The sequence below is a fragment of the Schistocerca cancellata genome, chromosome 5, assembly GCF_023864275.1.
Source record: "Schistocerca cancellata isolate TAMUIC-IGC-003103 chromosome 5, iqSchCanc2.1, whole genome shotgun sequence".
Taxonomy (NCBI): Eukaryota; Metazoa; Arthropoda; class Insecta; order Orthoptera; family Acrididae; genus Schistocerca; species Schistocerca cancellata.
This window is the reverse complement of record NC_064630.1, coordinates 90,511,819-90,531,548: the sequence shown is the minus strand read 5'-3', so window position 1 is coordinate 90,531,548 and position 19,730 is coordinate 90,511,819.

Here is a 19,730-nt window from a genome sequence, read left to right as displayed (position 1 = left end):
CTATTATTTAAACTATTATTATCTTGAGTGAGTCAAATTTTTCGATCGATTTCAAACATTTTGTTGAGATTATAACAGAGACATGTGGTAAATTTTAGGATTATTTCAGTTTCTATTTATTGTGTTGGCAGAAGAGTCAACACCGTGTTGCTAGAGGAGGGCCGAAATGCATGCCTTTAAGCTCACGCAGGCTGGCGTGAGGTCTGGAAAATTCAATGTAATTAATATAGCCAATAAGGTACGTTGCTGCTGGAATACTTAACTTTAATCCATAATCGGTGTACATCGCTCTTGACTGTACAGGTTTTACAATCTCAATATTAACTGGTAATGGCGCCTTGCTAAGTCGTAGCAAATGACGTAGCTGAAGGCTATGCTAACTATCGTCTCGGCAAATGAGAGTGTAGTTGTCAGTGTAGCATCGCTAGCAAAGTCTGCTGTACAACTGGGACGAGTCCTAGGACGTCTCACTAGACCTGCCGTGTGGCGGCGCTCGGTCTGCAATCACTGACAGTGGCGACACGCGGGTCCGACGTATACTAGCGGACCGCGGCCGATTTAAAGGCTACCACCTAGCAAGTGTGGTGTCTGGCGGTGACACCACACTATTCACCTGAGGCAACCAATACATTACTTCCCCCTGCCAGACAACAGACATGAAAGCAGGTTAATACTGCATTATCATCGGTTCTAAGCTATACTGAAAAATGCTTCAAATGGCTCTGAGCACTATGGGACTTAACATCTGAGGTCATCAGTCCCCTAGAACATAGAACTACTTAAACCTAACTAACCTAAGGACATCACACACATCCATGCCCGAAGCAGGATTCGAACCTGCAACCGTAGCGGTCACGCGGTTCCAGACTGAAGCGCCCAGAACCACTCGGCCACTCCGGCCGGCTTTAGCTATACTGAAGTTTCAAGTCTTTCAAATCTCAAATGATGGTGTAAACAAAATACTCCCCGCCACATACTAGACAGGAGAGCGAGTTAATGTTGCACTGTCATCCATTTCTGAGCTATGTTGAAGTTTTTATGTCTCTAGCTCATCGGAAAATGATAGACGTAAGCAAATTACCCTCCGCCACACACCAGAAAACTCAGCTTGTTAATACTGTACTGTCACCCAGTACTGAGCTATGTTGAAAGGTACATGTCTGTAGCTAATCGGGAAATTAGTTTAAAATCAGTTGCTAAATGTGCATCGGACATCTGACAAGAAAGCTACCTACGAGGGTAATCCCAAATGTAAGATCTCCCATTTTTTACTAGTACATAGACCTATTTATTTCTAAAATGATTTACATCAGTTTACAGCTTGAACATTTAGCTATTTTTCGACATAATCACCATTTCTGTCGATGCATTTTTGTAGACGCTGTGGCAGTTTTTTATGCCCATGTCATACCAGCTCGCCGCTATGCTGTTCAGAAAGTTATGAACCTCATTTTTCACCTCGTCGTCGGAGCTGAATCGCTGGGACCACAATTAACGCTGACAGGTACTGTGAGACTCTGAAAAAACTCAAACGGGCAATTCAGAACCGGAGAAGAGGAATGTTGAGCAAGGGCGTACACATTTCCATGACAACGCTCGCCCACACATCGCTTGGCAAACCGTTGCTCTCCTGCGACAGTTTCAGTGCAACATAACCACGCACCCACTCTACAGTCCTGACTTGGCTCCCAGTGACTATCCTGTTTCCTAGGTTAAAAGAACATTTGGCCGGGAAGCGATTCAGATCCGACGACGAGGGGAAAGAAGAGGTTCGTAACTTTCTGAAGAGCATAGCGGCGAGCTGGCATCTCATGGGCATACATATACTGCCACTGCGTCTACAAAAATGCATCGACGGAAATGGTGATTATGTCGAATAATAGCTAAATGTTCAAGCTGTAAACTGATGTAAGCCATTGTAGAAAAAACAGGTCTATGTACTTATAAATAAATAGCAGACCTTACTTTTTGGCTAACCCTCATAATAAAAACTGCTAAAATTTTAGGAACCGTGCAAAGTAGAGCCTCCTAAGGGTACCCACAAATAACAGTAAAAACTAGAAATTGCACGTGAACTACGAGTAAGAGTCAATAGCACGATTCGATCTCGCAACACTGTTTAAATTATTTCGGAGAGCGAGGATAAAGGTGAAGGATAAACACGGAAAAGAATCTAATACTAAGTCATCTCAGGGGGACATGTGTTGCATTACGTAATTTATTTATTTATTTATTTTTCCGTGGGACCAAATTAAGGAGAAGTCTCCATGGTCATGGAACGAGTCAATACATGAAATTATAACACGATATTAGAAACAAATAAAATGAAATATAAAAAAACATATTCAGGTGACAAGTCGTAAATTTAAATAAAGAAAATCAACAATGTAACACTGGAATTTGCTTAATTTTTTAGCTCTTCCAGGAGCTCCTCGACAGAATAGAAGGAGTGAGCCATGAGGAAACTCTTCAGTTTAGACTTAAAAGTGTTTGGGGTACTGCTAAGATTTTTGAGTTGTTGTGGTAGCTTATTGAAAATGGATGCAGCAGAATACTGCACTCCTTTCTGCACAAGAGTGAAGGAAGTGCATTCCACATGCAGATTGGATTTCTGTCTATTATTAACTGAGTGCAAGCTGCTAACTCTTGGGAAAAGGCTAATATTGCTAACAACAAACGACATTAAAGAAAATGTATACTGTGAGGGCAATGTCAGAAAAAATCTTTGTGTTTGATCCAACAGTGATTTATAGCAAAAATGCTGATAATGTTATAGTCAACCTTCATACAGTTGATAGATGTTATTGGAACTGTATGGTACCACATTAAAAACTTCTATAAATATGTCACACATTCGAAATCTGTAATTGTACGCCAAATTTTATATCTAACAGAATAATTGACGTACAGCTAGCAGAACCCAAGTACCACGATAAATCTAGTAAATTTAATCCCTATGGTGTGACATAGGTGGAAGCAATAAAGTGAAGTCGTACGGCATGAATTGCTGGGAGACCCCGAAAGGCAAGTTCAGGCACCTAACTGGAAAGGTTGTTCCTATCCATCGCCCCCGCAGGCATCTTTGTTTCGCGTAGTATGAGAGCTATGTGCGTAAGTATATCTCTTAAGTGTAGATCACTGTAATGGTGTGTGTATGTGTGTATTTCTTAAGTGTAGATAACTTGTCGTATGCCCTCACACAGTGAGACTCTACTGACAGGTTTGAAGTTTAATTCAGGGCATTGGCTGAAAGAGTAGTGATCAGTGACTTTACGCCATCGCCCATCTGGTCCGCTCTGCTGTAAACGCAAAGGAGAAATTGCCAACATCTTGCGGTGTATCTGGACGGTCACCCATCCAAGTTCCAGACAGGCCAAACGGGGCTCAACTTCAGAGATCTGACGGGAACCGGTGTATCCACTTCGTCATGGTCGTTGACGATGCAAGTAGTAACCTTTTGCTTGTGTATAAAAGTAAAGATGTGCGCTGATCTGGGTATCCGCTGATATAAGTAGCACAAATTGCTATTTAGATATACTCACGTATACTGTAGGAAATCCATACCACATATGCTGACTTAAATGCAATTTGTTCATCTACCGGTTTCAGTCCATGACCATGTTTACGGTGATGATATATGCAGCGGAAAAACTGACATTACATATCACTCGTTTTCCTAAATCGAAGGTACGTAATTTAAGTCAAGCAAAACGATTCTGAACGCAACAGCGATGAGAAATATAGGCCCTCATGACTACAAATGAAAACGTTAAGCCACCCACTGACACGCGAAGCCACCAACGTCCGCAACTGACTCTCTAGTGAAGGCAGACAGGTCAAATGTTGTGTATCGGAAGTCGCAGCAGCAATCAGATCACCAACGGATTCCAAAGACACCAAAGGTGTCAGAGATCTCGTCAACGGCGGCCCGATGTCGGCACAGCTCTGAGTATTAGCATCGATAAGCCTGTCGACCAGAGCCAACACAGCTTCCAAATATTTACGGGCAGTAGAAAATCTTACGTCCGCTCACAATATGCACAGTGCCTGGCCATAACGAACAGTGTAAAAAATTGACATGAGGTCTCCAAAAATTGAAAGAAACATTTCAAGATTAACTTAGAAAGTACTAGCAGGCCCTGCAAAATAGCAAAATTACCCGACTGTGGCACCACTGACTTTGAAATGTACAGAATATATAAAAAGAAGAAGAAACAAACACTAAAATATTCTCTGTAGCATACTCGCTATAGCATGAGACCTCAAGACGCGCAAGCTCTGAAAACACGTATAAATCTATGTGCTGAAAATGGATGTATCAACAATTACCTTCTACTAGAAACGCTGTTTATTTAAAAGCTATTGCAGGAAATAAAAGTGTATGTTGTGCATTAACACGAGATTTAAACAGAGACCCGTCGTTGCATATGCCTGAAATAAGTACACTACTAGCCATTAAAAATGCTACACCAAGAAGAGATGCAGATGATAAACGGGTATTCATTGGAATGAACTGACAGGTGATTACATTTTCACGCAATTTGGGTGCATAGATCCTGAGAAATCAGTACCCAGAACAACCACCTCTGGCCGTAATAACGGCCGTGATACACCTGGGCATTGAAACAAACAGAGCTTGGATGGCGTGCACAAGTACAGCTGCCCATGCAGCTTCACACGATACCACAGTTCATCAAGAGTAGTGACGCGTATTGGGACGAGCCAATTGGTCGGCCACCATTGACCAGACGTTTTTAATTTGTGAGAGATCTGGAGAATGTGCTGGCCAGGGCATCAGTCGAACATTTTCTGTATCCAGAAAGGTCCGTACAGGACCTGCAATATGCGGGCGTGCATTATCCTGCTGAAATGTTGGGTTTCACAGGGATCGAATGAAGGTTAGAGCCACGGGTCGTAACACATCTGAAATGTAACCTCCACTGTTGAAAGTGTCGTCAATGTGAACAAGAGGTGACCGAGACGTGAAACCAATGGCACCCCATACCATCACGCCGTGTGATACGCCAGTATGGCGATGACAAACACACGCTTCCAATGTGCGTTCACCGCGATGTCGCCAAACACGGATGCGACCATCATCATGCTTAAAGAGAACGTGAATGACGTTTTGCCATTCGTGCACCTAGGTTCGTCGCTGAGTACACCATCGCAAGCGCTCCTGTCTGTGATGCAGCGTCAAGGGTAACCGCAGCCATGGTCTCCGAACTCATAGTCCATGCTGCTGCAAACGTCGTCGAACTGTTCGTGCAGATGGTTGTTGTCTTGCATACGTTCCCATCTGGTGACTCAGGGATCTAGACGTGGCTGCACGACCAGACATGCGGATAAGATGCCTGTCATCTCGACTGCAAGTGATACGAGGCCGTTGAGATCCAGCACGGCGTTCCGTATTACTCTCCTGAACCCACCGATTCCATATTCTACAAACAGTCATTGGATCTCGACCAACGCGAGCAGCAATGTCTCGATACGATAAACCGCAATCGCGATTGGCTACAGACCGACCTTTATCAAAGTCGGAAACGTGATGATACGCATTCCTCCTCCTTACACGAGGCATCACAACAACGTTTCACCAGCAACACCGGTCAACTTCTGTTTGTGTATGAGAAATCGTTTGGAAACTTTCCCCATGCCAGCACGTTGTAGGTGTCGCCACCGGCGCCAGCCTTGTGTGAATGCTTGGAAAAGCTAATCATTTGCTTATCGCAGCACCTTCTTTCTGTCGGTTAAATTTCGCGTCTGTAGCACGTCATCTTCGTGGTGTAGCAATTTTGATGGCTAGCTGTGTATATGCATCAAGATTTACACAAGAAAGAAGACAGAGTAATTTGCTGAACACTAGTCTACACAGTGAAATACACTAATATAGTTCACTTCTTTGCAGAATTATGTGAAAAGAAACTGAACTAAATTACTCTATAGCAGATACTGTTGCTCCTACAACCACTCAAGGCGCGTCCACTCGCCTCGGCCTCTGCCACTGAACTCAGTATCATTTTGGTGCACTTAATTATCCATACACACCGTGCAATCTAAAGTATCCAGACTCTCGTAAGTAATGCGGAATTGGCCAGTAGTCACGTGAAGCGGGCCAACCTGTATGCAAGGAGGCGAGACGTATTGTGCTATCAGCAGAAGAGCAGTAACAGCAGAATGGGTGATGTGGTCTAGTCATACGATGCCGCCTGCGTAACATATCCATCAAGAACATTTCAGACCTCCTAAAGTCAACCAAGTCGGCTGTTGATGAGACCGTGAAGTGGAAACGCCAAAAGGTACAGCCACCGCTAAATCAAGACTAGGAAGGCCAAATGGTGCCTGCCTACTCTTGGTTTAGATGCGGTTATTGCTTCCGACGGATTGATTCTGCGGACACTGCGAAACGGGATTGTCAGAAATCCCACGAAACCAACAGACTGTTGTGTTAGTAAGTTCGAAAGTGCTCCCAGCAGTTCAGCTAACACAATGGCTGTGCTGTAAGACTTAAAAACAATTAGGCATAATTGTCGACCAGCTTCTCGTAACTCACACATGTCTGAATTCATTGTTGAACGACGCTTTATGTTGCATAAAGGAGCAACGCAACTGGACAGTGTGAATGAGGATGATAAATCACGCTACACATTGTGGCAGTAGGATAGAGGGTTCAGGCTTTGACAAATGCCTGGAGAACGGTACTCACCGTCGTGTTTATTCCCAACAGTGAAGTACAGAGGATGTTCTGCAACGTTAGGCGACTGTTTGTACTTGTTAGGATGGTGGTCCCCTTAGTGTACATAAGAAATTTGGAGGATATGAATACATTTTACAGCAGTGTGTATCGCGTACTGAAGACGAATAGTTCGGTGACGATGACTGACTGCAGCACAGCAAAGCACACTGTCATAAACAGCATATAAGGGGCAATGCTTCGTGGGCAGTAACATTCCTGAAATGGCCTGCCCGGAGTCCCTACCTGAAACCAGTGAAATATCATTTGGATGAGTCAGAATGTCTACTTCGCACTCCAAAACCCAGCGTCCAATATCACTACCGTCTCTGGCTTCGTCTCTTGTTGGAGAGTGGGCTGCCATTTCTACACGGACATTCAAGCACATCTCTGAAAGATTCGCCAGCAGACCTCAAGTCGTCGTGAAGCCCATATTAATTCCACTGATAAGGGTCAGGAGGCCCAGATACTTCTAATCAGATAGTATAGTTGGCCATCAGCGTAGCTTAAAATTAGTTGAAATGCAATTTGAGTCATAAGGCTCATCGCAGTTCTGTCGCAGGGCTTGTTTGATACTGTGGGAATGCCACCAGAAGCCACTAGTATGTAGTTACACCCTCCGTCGATGCGGGATAATTGGGCACTTATGAGAATCTTGAACCTTGACTGGTATAGCAAGCAGATTCCTTGACTTGTACAGATGTCCTGATGTTTTCAAGATGGTGCTGTGTCGTTTTTGCCAAGCAGGAAGCTGAAAACGCTGATCCAGCGAGATAGCTGAGTGCATTTGGCTAATGTTGTTCTTACTTTGGAAGAAAATAAGGAATAATTTTGCAATGTTTCATATCGTTATTGACAAAGTTAAAAAGGAAAACGAGCATGATGGAACGTATTGTAATTGAATCAGGTGATGTTGGAATTAGATTAAGAAATGAGACACTTGAAGCAGTAGATGACTTTTGCTATTTGGGCAGCAAAATAATTGATGGTCGAAATAGATAAGCTATAAAATGTAGACTAGAAATGACAAGAAAAGCTTTTCTGAAGAAGAGAAATTTGCTAACATCGAATTTTCGTTTAAGCCTCAGGTAGTATTTGTATGGAGTGTAGCCATATATGGATGTGAAACATGGACGATAAACGATTTAGACAGGAAGAGTTGGAAGCTTTTGAAATGTAGTACTACAGAAGAATGCTAGAGGTTGGATAGTCAGATCACGCAACTAATGAAGAGGTACTGATCAGAACAGAGGAGAAAGAAAATTTGTGCCACAACCTGACTAGAAGAAGGGATCGTTTGGTAGGACACACTCCGAGACATGAAGGCATCACTTTTAATACTGGAGGGATGCGTGTGGCGGGAAAGTCGTACAGGGAGACCAAGAGAAGAATATGGTAAGCAGATTCAGAGGGACGTAGGTTGTAGGAGTTGCTCGGAGATGAAGAGGCTTGCACAGGATAGAGTAGCGCGGCATCAAACCAGTCTTGGTACTGAAGACCACAACAACACGAAGTTAAAACACAGCTATGTATAAGAAGCCGTGGACCTGGAATCACGGACAATAAATCACCACAAAGATAAGTATATCTGCAGCAGTTAGGATTTTGGAGTCTACGTTATTAGTAGCGGCCATATCAAATAAACTATAGACCCCTACTGATGAAACCTCGGTTATTATTTAACTGACATCATCTATTTGGCCACCTCGACAAGGACTACTGTCAGTAGTAGTTACGCTTCACGACATAGTTATACACAGAGCAATAGTGGATTCAGGCTGCGGAAGACTGCACGTATACCACCCTCACTGACAAAGCTTCGACAAGCTACGAACGTTCAGTACCGAAATTATTGGCTTTGAAAATGGCTACTGTAAATGTTCAAAGGAACGATTGGCGTTTCCAGAATTTAGGTCGCGCTGGCGGAGACAGCCGATGCCGTGCGTCGCGTGAATGGAGCTATAATATTAATGTGTGAAACAAAGTGGTGCAGTGCGCGACTATACATTACCCTAAACTGCTCCGCCATGTGTCCGGTAATTATCGCTTCCGAACGCGAATTGATCTGCAAATAGCAATTGCGCTTCCCACGGTAACGGCATCAGCTGGCGCTTTCAGGCCAATGAAGCGAGGACGGGAGCGGCCGGCTGCTGAATAAACGCCGCGCCGCAGCGTAGGAAAATATCGCGCCGTAGCCGTAGCGAGGACAATGGCCAGCGGTCCGAGCGACAGTGGTAGTGTGGGATTGGTGGGGGGGGGTGGGGGGGATGTGTGTGCGCGCCGGCCGCTGCTACTGCGCATGCGTCCACGCGCCAACGAGGTTATGTCGCTCGCGAAACAGGCTCGTATCGCTGTTCTATTGTTACCACCACGAGTGCAATAATGTATTCAACGTTGCCATGGGCATGGTACCTTTTTCACATGGGTGTGCGCAGTCTCTCATTCTCACGAAGTGCAGATGTGTGTGTGTGTGTGTGTGTGTGGGTTGGTTGGTGGGTGTGACTGGGCGAGTGTGAGAGAAAGGGAGGGGCAGGGGGACGAAGGTACAAGGGAAAAGGGCCACTGTAGTTATTTTCAGTGTCAATAAAATTGACCAACAGCTGTACACTTTAAGATATTTCATTTTATTCGGAAGACATCCAGTTTCGGCACTTCATTTAACCATCTTCAGGCCCCATACGCTTCCGTCCAAATAAACGAAGTTGTCGTATTGCGCCGTAAATTACTGGATGTCGTGAATTAGAATCGTTATACAATCGCTTCATAGGAAGCCTTGAGTTGCTGGCACCGTCTTTTTGCGTGTTCACTGTATCATTTGTTTTTTGGGAGAGAAAAAAGACACTGAACGCTGATTAAGACGAGCACCTCCTATCTTCTACGTGAATGTGCAGTGACCACAACTACAGATGGCAGCATGAGCATTGGAGCTGTGGAGGGCATATAAAGCGCGTGGGGAAAGTAGTGGAGGGGGGGATGCGGAAAGCACCGCAGTCGGTGTAGTATTGTGGAAACGGATCTATTTACGAGGATTGACCAAAAAGTTAGTTCCGTCGCGAAATGGAAACCACTAGGAAAATCCGGTAAAGCTTTGCACAGATGTGTTGGGCAGTGTCTCTAGTATGCCGGTCAATCGTGTCGCGTCACTCTTTCCAGTTTTGAGAGAACAGTGAGCAAGTAAATATGCGTAGGGAATATCGCCAAGTTTGAGGGCCTGGTTAGAGATTTCTTGTGGTCTTCAGTCTTGAGACTGGTCTGATGCAGCTCTCCATTATACTCTAACCTGTGCAAGTTTCTTCATCTCTCAGTACCTACTGTAACCTACATCCTTCTGAATCTGTTTAGTGTATTCATCTCTTGGTCTCCCTCTACGATTTTTACCCTCCACGCTGCCCTCCAATACTAAATTGGTGATCCCTTGATGCCTCAGAACATGTCCTACCAACCGATCCCTTCTTCTAGTCAAGTTGTGCCACAAACTCCCTTCTCCCTAATTCTATTCAATACTTCCTCATTAGTTATGTGATCTACCCATCTAATCTTTAGCATTCTTCTGTAGCACCACATTTAGAAAGCTTCTATTCTGTTCTTGTCCAATCTATTTATCGTCCATGTTTCACTTCCTTACCTCGCTACACTCCATACAAATACTTTCAGAAACGACTTCCTGACACGTCAATCTATACTCAATGTCAACAAATTTCTCTTATTCAAAAACGCGTTCCTTGCCATTGCCAGTCTACATTTTATATCCTCTCTACTTCGACGATCATCAGCTGTTTTGGTCCCTAAATAGCAAAACTCCTTTACTACTTTAAGTTCCTTCATCATGCCATTTCTCGGTGGCACACTGCAGGGGCTATGAAGAAGCTCCTGCAGCGTTTCCGATGAGAAGTGTTTGATCACTCACAATACAGTCCGTAATTGGCTCCCTCTGAGTCTCATCTCTACTCACAAGAACCGCTAGCTATGAAGACAAAATTTTTCCACAGACAACGAGCTGCAGACCAGTGCGGGTAACTGGCAGCCGGCCAGAGTGGCCGAGCGGTTAAAGGCGCTACAGTCTGGAACCGCACGACCGCTACGGTCGCAGGTTCGAATCCTGCCTCGGGCATGGATGTGTGTGATGTCCTTAGGTTAGTTAGGTTTAAGTAGTTCTCAGTTCTAGGGGACTTATGACCACATCAGTTGAGTCCCATAGTGCTCAGAGCCATTTGAACCATTTTTGGGTAACTGGCCGAAAGCACAGGCGGTTGCTTTGTGTGACGAGGATATTGGATAGTTGATACAACACTAAGACAAAACTCTACCTTGGAGCGGCGACTATGTAGAGAAGTAGGTGAAAGGTGTACCTAACTGTTGCAAATAAAAAGTTTCTGGTTTCCACTGATGTTTTCATTTCGCAACCTATCAGAACTTACTGTCTGGACAACCCTCGTATCTGACTTTCAAGGAGGGGCATGATCAATGGCTTTCGGACCAAGGGTGGAAGCATTTCCTAAGCGGCATCAACTGTTTGCGTGATGCCACGGTTAACGTATACCGTGCGTGGCTAAATCACTCTACCCAAAAGTGGCACCGAGGTAACTGTGGGGCAACACTGGCATAGATGACAGGGGTGAACAACGGCTACAGAGAGGTACACAGGTAAACAGACGTGCAACTGTTGAGTAACTGATCCCCAGATGAACCAAGGGGCTATCAACAGTGTCTCTTCAACGACAGTTCAGTGAACGTTGCTGCGTATGAGCCTCTGCACTACGTGGCTGGTCCATGCACCCATGTTGACTGCTGTTCATCGTCGACGAAGGCTGGAATTTTTACACCTATACCCATCTTTACGTCCACTGAGTGGCGACAGGCTGCCTTTCCAAGTGAATCGTGTTATAGGCGTGTACGACGTGAAATGTCTGAAAGCAAACACCCCGCATATGCCATGGTCAGTAGAATGCTTTCATGTCATTTCTTTAGTGATGTCGTCATTCTGGAAGCTACAGTGGATCAGCATAAGTATGCATCTATCCTTATGGATCATGTCCACCGCTATAACAGTTTGATTTTCCTCGACATGATGGTATCTACTATCAGGACAAAGCAACGTATTACGCAGCTCGCAGTATACGTGTGTGGTTCGAAAAGTACTGGGCCGAGTGTACTGCACTCCCCTGGTCACCAAACTCCCCAGATTAAATTGGTTGCCTTCTGATATTTAAGGTCTTAAGTCGCGACGCTGAGGCGGCTAGCATTGACAGCAGGCAGCCGCCATAGCACTCTTGGCATGATAGTAAAATCGTTTTAAAGTCTCCACTTGCTGTACAAAAAGCCAAACATGTGAAATTCACTTATTATGGAGATGTCTCTAAACATAACATAAAATCGTTATTTTTAATTGGGTTGATTAAGAATCATGATAGAAGGTTGTATACATGGAAGAACCCTGGAGACATTAAAAGGTATCAGATAGATTATATAATGGTAAGACAGAGATTTAGGAACCAGGTTTTAAATTGTAAGACATTTCCAGGGGCAGATGTGGACTCTGACCACAATCTATTGGTTATGACCTGTAGATTAAAACTGAAGAAACTGCAAAAAGGTGGGAACTTAAGGAGATGGGACCTGCATAAACTGAAAGAACCAGAGGTTGTACAGAGTTTCAGGGAGAGCATAAGGGAACAATTGACAGGAATGGGGGAAAGAAATACAGTAGAAGAAGAATGGGTAGCTTTGAGGGATGAAGTAGTGAAGGCAGCAGAGGATCAAGTAGGTAAAAAGACGAGGGCTAGTAGAAATCCTTGGGTAACAGAAGAGATATTGAATTTAATTGATGAAAGGAGAAAATATAAAAATGCAGTAAATGAAGCAGGCAAAAAGGAATACAAACGTCTCAAAAATGAGATCGACAGGAAGTGCAAAAAGGCTAAGCAGGGATGGCTAGAGGACAAATGTAAGGATGTAGAGGCGTATCTCACTAGGGGTAAGGTAGATACTGCCTACAGGAAAATTAAAGAGACTTTAGGAGATAAGAGAACCACTTGTATGAACATCAAGAGCTCAGATGGAAACCCAGTTCTAAGCAAAGAAGGGAAAGCAGAAAGGTGGAAGGAGTATATAGAGGGTCTATATAAGGGCGATGCACTTGAGGACAATATTATGGAAATGGAAGAGGATGTAGATGAAGATGAAATGGGTGATACGATACTGCGTGAAGAGTTTAACAGAGCACTGAAAGCCCTGAGTCGAAACAAGGCCCCCGGAGTAGACAACATTCCATTGGAACTACTGACGGCCTTGGGAGAGCCAGTCCTGACAAAACTCTACCATCTGGTGAGCAAGATGTATGAAACAGGCGAAATACCCTCAGACTTCAAGAAGAATATAATAATTCCAATCCCAAAGAAAGCAGGTGTTGACAGATATGAGAATTACCGAACAATCAGTTTAATAAGCCACAGCTGCAAAATACTAACACGAATTCTTTACAGACGAATGGAAAAACTAGTAGAAGCCGACCTCGGGGAAGATCAGTTTGGATTTCGTAGAAATACTGGAACACGTGAGGCAATACTGACCTTACTACTTATCTTAGAAGAAAGATTAAGGAAAGGCAAACCTACGTTTCTAGCATTTGTAGACTTAGAGAAAGCCTTTGACAATGTTGACTGGAATACACTCTTTCAAATTCTAAAGGTGGCAGGGGTAAAATACAGGGAGCGAAAGGCTATTTACAATTTGTACAGAAACCAGATGGCAGTTATAAGAGTCGAGGGACATGAAAGGGAAGCAGTGGTTGGGAAGGGAGTGAGTCAGGGTTGTAGCCTCTCCCCGATGTTATTCAATCTGTATATTGAGCAAGCAGTAAAGGAAACAAAAGAAAAATTCGGAGTAGGTATTAAAATCCATGGAGAAGAAATAAAAACTTTGAGGTTCGCCGATGACATTGTAATTCTTTCAGAGACAGCAAAGGACTTGGAAGAGCAGTTGAACGGAATGGATGGTGTCTTGAAGGGAGGATATAAGATGAACATCAAGAAAAACAAAACGAGAATAATGGAATGTAGTCGAATTAAGTCGGGTGATGTTGAGGGTATTAGATTAGGAAATGAGACACTTAAAGTAGTAAAGGAATTTTGCTATTTGGGGAGCAAAATAACTGATGATGGTCGAAGTAGAGAGGATATAAAATGTAGACTGGCAATGGCAAGGAAAGCGTTTCTGAAGAAGAGAAATTTGTTATCATCGAGTATAGATTTAAGTGTCAAGAAGTCATTTCTGAAAGTATTTGTATGGAGTGTAGCCATATATGGAAGTGAAACATGGACGATAAATAGTTTGGACAAGAAGAGAATAGAAGCTTTCGAAATGTGGTGCTACATAAGAATGCTGAAGATTAGATGGGTAGATCACATAACTAATGAGGAAGTATTGAATAGGATTGGGGAGAATAGAAGTTTGTGGCACAACTTGACCAGAAGAAGGGATCGGTTGGTAGGACATGTTCTGAGGCATCAAGGGATCACCAATTTAGTATTGGAGGGCAGCGTGGAGGGTAAAAATCGTAGGGGGAGACCAAGAGATGAATACACTAAGCAGATTCAGAAGGATGTAGGTTGCAGTAGGTACCGGGAGATGAAGAAGCTTGCACAGGATAGAGTAGCATGGAGAGCTGCATCAAACCAGTCTCAGGACTGAAGACCACAACAACAACATTTTGTTTGTATGGAACTAACCGAATTTTTTTCGTTTTTCTTTTCCTTTCGTATTGCGTTTGTTATGTGTCAGGCTCCTTTCAATATTGAACGAATAATACATATGAAGTTTAAAGCATTTGACTCTTACGAAACTAACGTTAAAATTCTAAACTGTACATATAGCATAGAACTCTACAGGTTGTAACAAGAAAGTATGGCCAAACAATCAAGAAACATTCCCCACACGTAAGGAAAGAAAATATGTTATACTGGCACGCACCGGCTACGCTGTGCATCTTAAGTGTGGAGATGTTGGAACTATTACACCTCTTCATATCCATGGATATGGTCCATCTCTTCATATACATCTCTCCCGCAGCCTGTTATTTAGAATCCTAAGGACATTTTCAATTAAATGAGGAGCAGCTCAGTGGTGCATGAAATACTCGTAAAAAGGCACATGTCCGATATTAGCTAGTACCACCCTCACCCCCCCCCCCCCCGACCTAACATCATTATTCAAATTTAGCTTTTTAGGTGTTTTGTTAAACCATGAACTAATGAGCAAATATGACAATGGGTACTGCTTATTTGTAACAACCTTCTCCTATGGAATTGATACAGAAATTCCCAATGCTTTCCTAGTGCTAACTTCAATTACCTCTTCATAAAGTTGTCTAACTCTCCACACTGAGTGCAGACAATTGTAAGACATGCCTCCTTTGAAACACTAGTATCCTGAACGGTCCTTGTTTGAACCACATGTTGCATCACATTTAAAATCACCCAATTTAAAATTTGCGAATTTCACTAACTGTTTATAAATAACTTTCTGCTTCTGAACTGGTAGAAATTGGAAACTTCAGGCAGCCAATGCTTTGTAAAATGTAAACTTTCACGGCCGGAATTGTCAAAATTAATAAAATATTCTGGGCTATTATACCGTGGTCTAAGGGATTTCACTTCAAAACTCGACGTTTCGTCCCCCTCTGCGGAGGACATTTTCAAGGGGGAACTCCGTTACGTGGATGATACGTTTGTTCTGTGGCGGCATGGTAGGGAGGAACTGGATCATTTTCATATACATGTGAACGGAATCAATCCGAAGACTCTGTTTACCGTGGAGGAGGAGGCAGGCTGAAGATTAAATTTTCTTGATGTAATGTTATCAAGAATTGAGATGGTAGCTTGGGCCACAGAATTTACCGGAAACCCACGCACACAGACCGTTTCCTACGCCGGGATTCGAACCACCACTCACAAGAAAAGCGAGGCATCATAACAACGTTGGCGGATAGAGCAAGGAAAATCCGTGAACCAGAGCTGCTTGACGGTGAATTAAAACATCTCAGCACAGCATTGCTCAAGAATGGTTATTCGTTCGCTGAGGCGAAATGAACGTTAAGGCCACCGCGTAGAAATCATAATGATGCTCAAGCGCCGGTGAAATCGAAAGTTTTCCTGCCATTCATTGAGGACGTGCTGACCACACAGGAAAAGTCTTCAGAAAGCGGAACATCCCGTTAATTTACAGACCCACACAGAAGACGAAAGATAATCTAAAATCGGTCAAAGATGCCCGCCAACCCTTGGAAGAAGCTGGGATTTATAGGATTCTATGTAGTTGTGGGGAAGTGTACGAGGGCACTACAAAATGAACTGTCAAACAACGACTCGAAGAGCACAAGGGCCATTGCAGAAGAGCGTAGACTCACAGATCAGCTGTTGCGGAACATGCTTTACAGCTAGGAGACCACCACATTCACTTTAAACGCACTGAAGTACTGATAGCCACAAACGAATACTACAAAAGGCTGTTCAGAGAGGCCATAGAAATTGTGAAACACCCCAGGAATTTTAGGAGGAGGGCGTGAATTGAATGGAATTTAGATTCTTGTGCTGAAGAAGATGTCTTCCACCATGGGATAGTAACAGCGGACGACGGCAGTCGACAACGGCCAGTTGCGCTCGCGTATTCAAAACGTATGACGTCGCGCCCCTACGCGGAGGCTCACGGAAGCGGAGTTTTGCTGTAGTCAGTAGCGAGCCAGGGTGTGAATCGGACATTCAACAAGGCTAAGATCCCCCTTGAAAAGGTCCTCCGCAGATTGGAACGAAACGTCGGGTTTTGAAGTTAAATCCCTCAGACCAAGGCACAATAGCCCGGAATATTTTATTAATTGAGCCAATGCTTTGTACCTCATCACTGCCACGAATAATAATAATAATAATAATAATAATAATAATAATAATAATGCTATATAGACCATACAGCAATGCAGTAGCCATTGCATTATTCAAAATGTTCCGTTGTACTGTTAATTAGTTCGTCTGCTTGTTGCAAGTGTAAAGCAAAGCAATTTCCGATACATTGCGAGAACTGCCAGCAAGTCGAAGAAGGCATTTTCATGAATACCTAGGCATATGTGACATGTATGTCTCAATTTTACTGTCGTAACTGAATGGTACAAAATGCTAAGTATCTAAGTATGGGTGCATTGGGTGGACTATGTGAGGAAAAGTCTGTTCGTAGATTAGTTTCACCAGCTGTTATTTCCATCACATCATAACACAACATGGTCTACACCACGCTGTAACGCAAACGTTCCATACTTAAATCTTCATTTTCGAGCACATGTTTGATAATACACATTATATGTTGCAGTTATTGAGTGATTTTACTTTACATGTGTAAAACTAGACGTTGCATTCCATAATTACTTTAGGAATGCATTCCTAATACAACTATGGATTTTGACGTCTGATTTTATATGTATAAATTAAAGAATTGATATTATGTAATATGATATAATTAAAAGAATCTGATATTATGTAATATGAAGTACATGCTTGAAAATGGCGTATGTTCGAAATTAGCTAATCGCATGATTAAATAAGGAACATTTATCTTACAACCCACTATTGACCACGTTTTCTTTTGTAAAATATTTAGAGGCTGTATATCCTCACAGAAGGAAACCTACCACATTGTGTCATACGTCAATACTAGCGGTCTGAAAAAGTATAGTTAGTGGTATCATTTGTAATCATAATCACAATTTTATAAAATAGTGAAAATAGGAATAATCTTTTGAAAATTATTTAGTTTAGTGACAGACACACATTTGAACCTTTTTTTTATGCCCCTCAGGGGGTAAACTCCCCCCGCATGGGAACCACTGATCTAATAGAAGAGTTATTCTCAAGGAAAGCATAGTGAGTTCCTCCGTCGACCCTATAGCAGAAAATGAGGCTCTAAGAAACAAATACCAACAATGCCGGCCTAAAAGTTGACAGAAAATCTTTGTTGACTGCACAATTTCGTGAGGGTTCTCGATACCTCGTAATAAGGAATAGGATCGAGCGCAGAACCGAACCCTTTGGGAATCCACGATTTCTCCCTTGTCACTAAAATTCTTTTTTCTTCCAACACTGTCTGAATTGAAATTTCTAGAAGGATACCAGACAGCCGCAAATATTCGTAATTTATTGCACAGGCTATTCTGTTTCTTCCATGTAAAGGCTAGTCTCCTTTGCTGCTGGCAATGCACCGATGACGACGGTGTTGCAGTAGGAGTCTGCATCTTCAATAAATTAAGGATTTTTGCGGCTGTCTGCTATCCTTTGAATATCAGTACTCTACGATCACTGTGCTCTCAGGTATACAATGGATTCCAATTTAGTTTTAATCGTTTGAGGTACTCACCACATTTTCTCATTCTGTTTGTAAAGTATGATTTAAACGAGTGGTGCTTCCCATGATTAATGTGATTGGGAAGAGAAATAGAAAATGATCTCTAAAAAGGAAATATAGCATTTTCGGACTGATGTTTATGTAGAACATTTTGTTCCTCCCCGGAAGTTCGGCCATACCTTTTTGTTACACTCTGCATAGTGTCTCTAAACACGTAAAATATTTGCTCTTAAATTTAATTATATGTGCTGCTACATTTATTACCTTGAAATAGGTAACATTTTCTCGTCTGGAAAACTTTCCAACTTGAGAAACGGTAAGCAGAGTGCTTTGTACTTTGCAAATGTCAACAGAGATGGAGCTGACAGTTCAATTCCCACTGGTGTATTGGTGGGAGGAAAAGCCCTGCCTGTTAGCTGTCAAATGCGAACTAATTCATACAAGAACAATCGCTGTCGTCTGTTACTGGGATAGTACTCAAAATTGTAATTGGCAGCACTTTTAATTCTGTCGAACGCAAGATTATTTTGCTCTAGTTGTCTCTGCTGGTAGCAGCACCATCTGACGGCATTCCTCCGCCATCCTCTTAGCTGGGTAATTGTCGGTTGCATTACTGGAACGTTGCAGCGTCTTCGAATCAAGATGATTAGATGCTATTTTTGTATGTATACTACTTAAAAAGTGACCCATATTTCCAAATTCTCTCAAAACTAGAAAAAAAGGCCTGTAAACGCATATAGGGAACAAATACTTTTTGAGATATGGGCCTTTATGATGTATGGCAGCCATAAATTTATTGACAGTACACGATCTTCTGAGTGTGATTACCACTTGTCGTAGCGGCCCCTTGTTGTTAGAGGACCTGCAGAACCGACACGCAAGATCGGTTGCTGACCCTTTTCAAAAAAATGGTTCAAATGGCTCTGAGCACTATGGGACTTAACATCTATGGTCATCAGTCCCCTAGAACTTAGAACTTTCTAAACGTAACTAACCTAAGGACAGCACACAACACCCAGCCATCACGAGGCAGAGAAAATCCCTGACCCCGCCGGGAATCGAACCCGGGAACCCGGGCGTGGGAAGCGTGAACGCTACCGCACGACCACGAGATGCGGGCGATCCTTTTCAGGAGCGCGGAGAGAAACATTACCAGCAGACAGAAACAATAACAAAAATGGTTCAAATGGCTCGGAGCACTATGGGACTTGACTTCTGAGGTCATCAGTCCACTAGAACTTAGAAGTACTTAAACCTAACTAATCTAAGGACATCACACATATCCACGCCCGAGGCAGAATTCGAACCTGCGACCGTAGCGGTCGCGCTGTTCCAGACTGTAGCGCCTAGAACCGCTTGACCACCCCGTCCAGCTGCAAACAATAACAGACTTTCTAAATAAACAAGAAACTACTTCGCCAGACAACATGTGACAGTGTTCGACCAATCGGAACTCATATGACTGATGTAACACTCAGCCGACCTTGCTTTATAAGCACCTCTATATCGTCAGACCGGCAGTGTTTACCAACCGGTAGGAACAGCTTCGACCAGCACTTACGCGGGCCCTAGCACTGTATTCACTCGCTGTAGCGTTGTAGTGGCACGTTGTGTT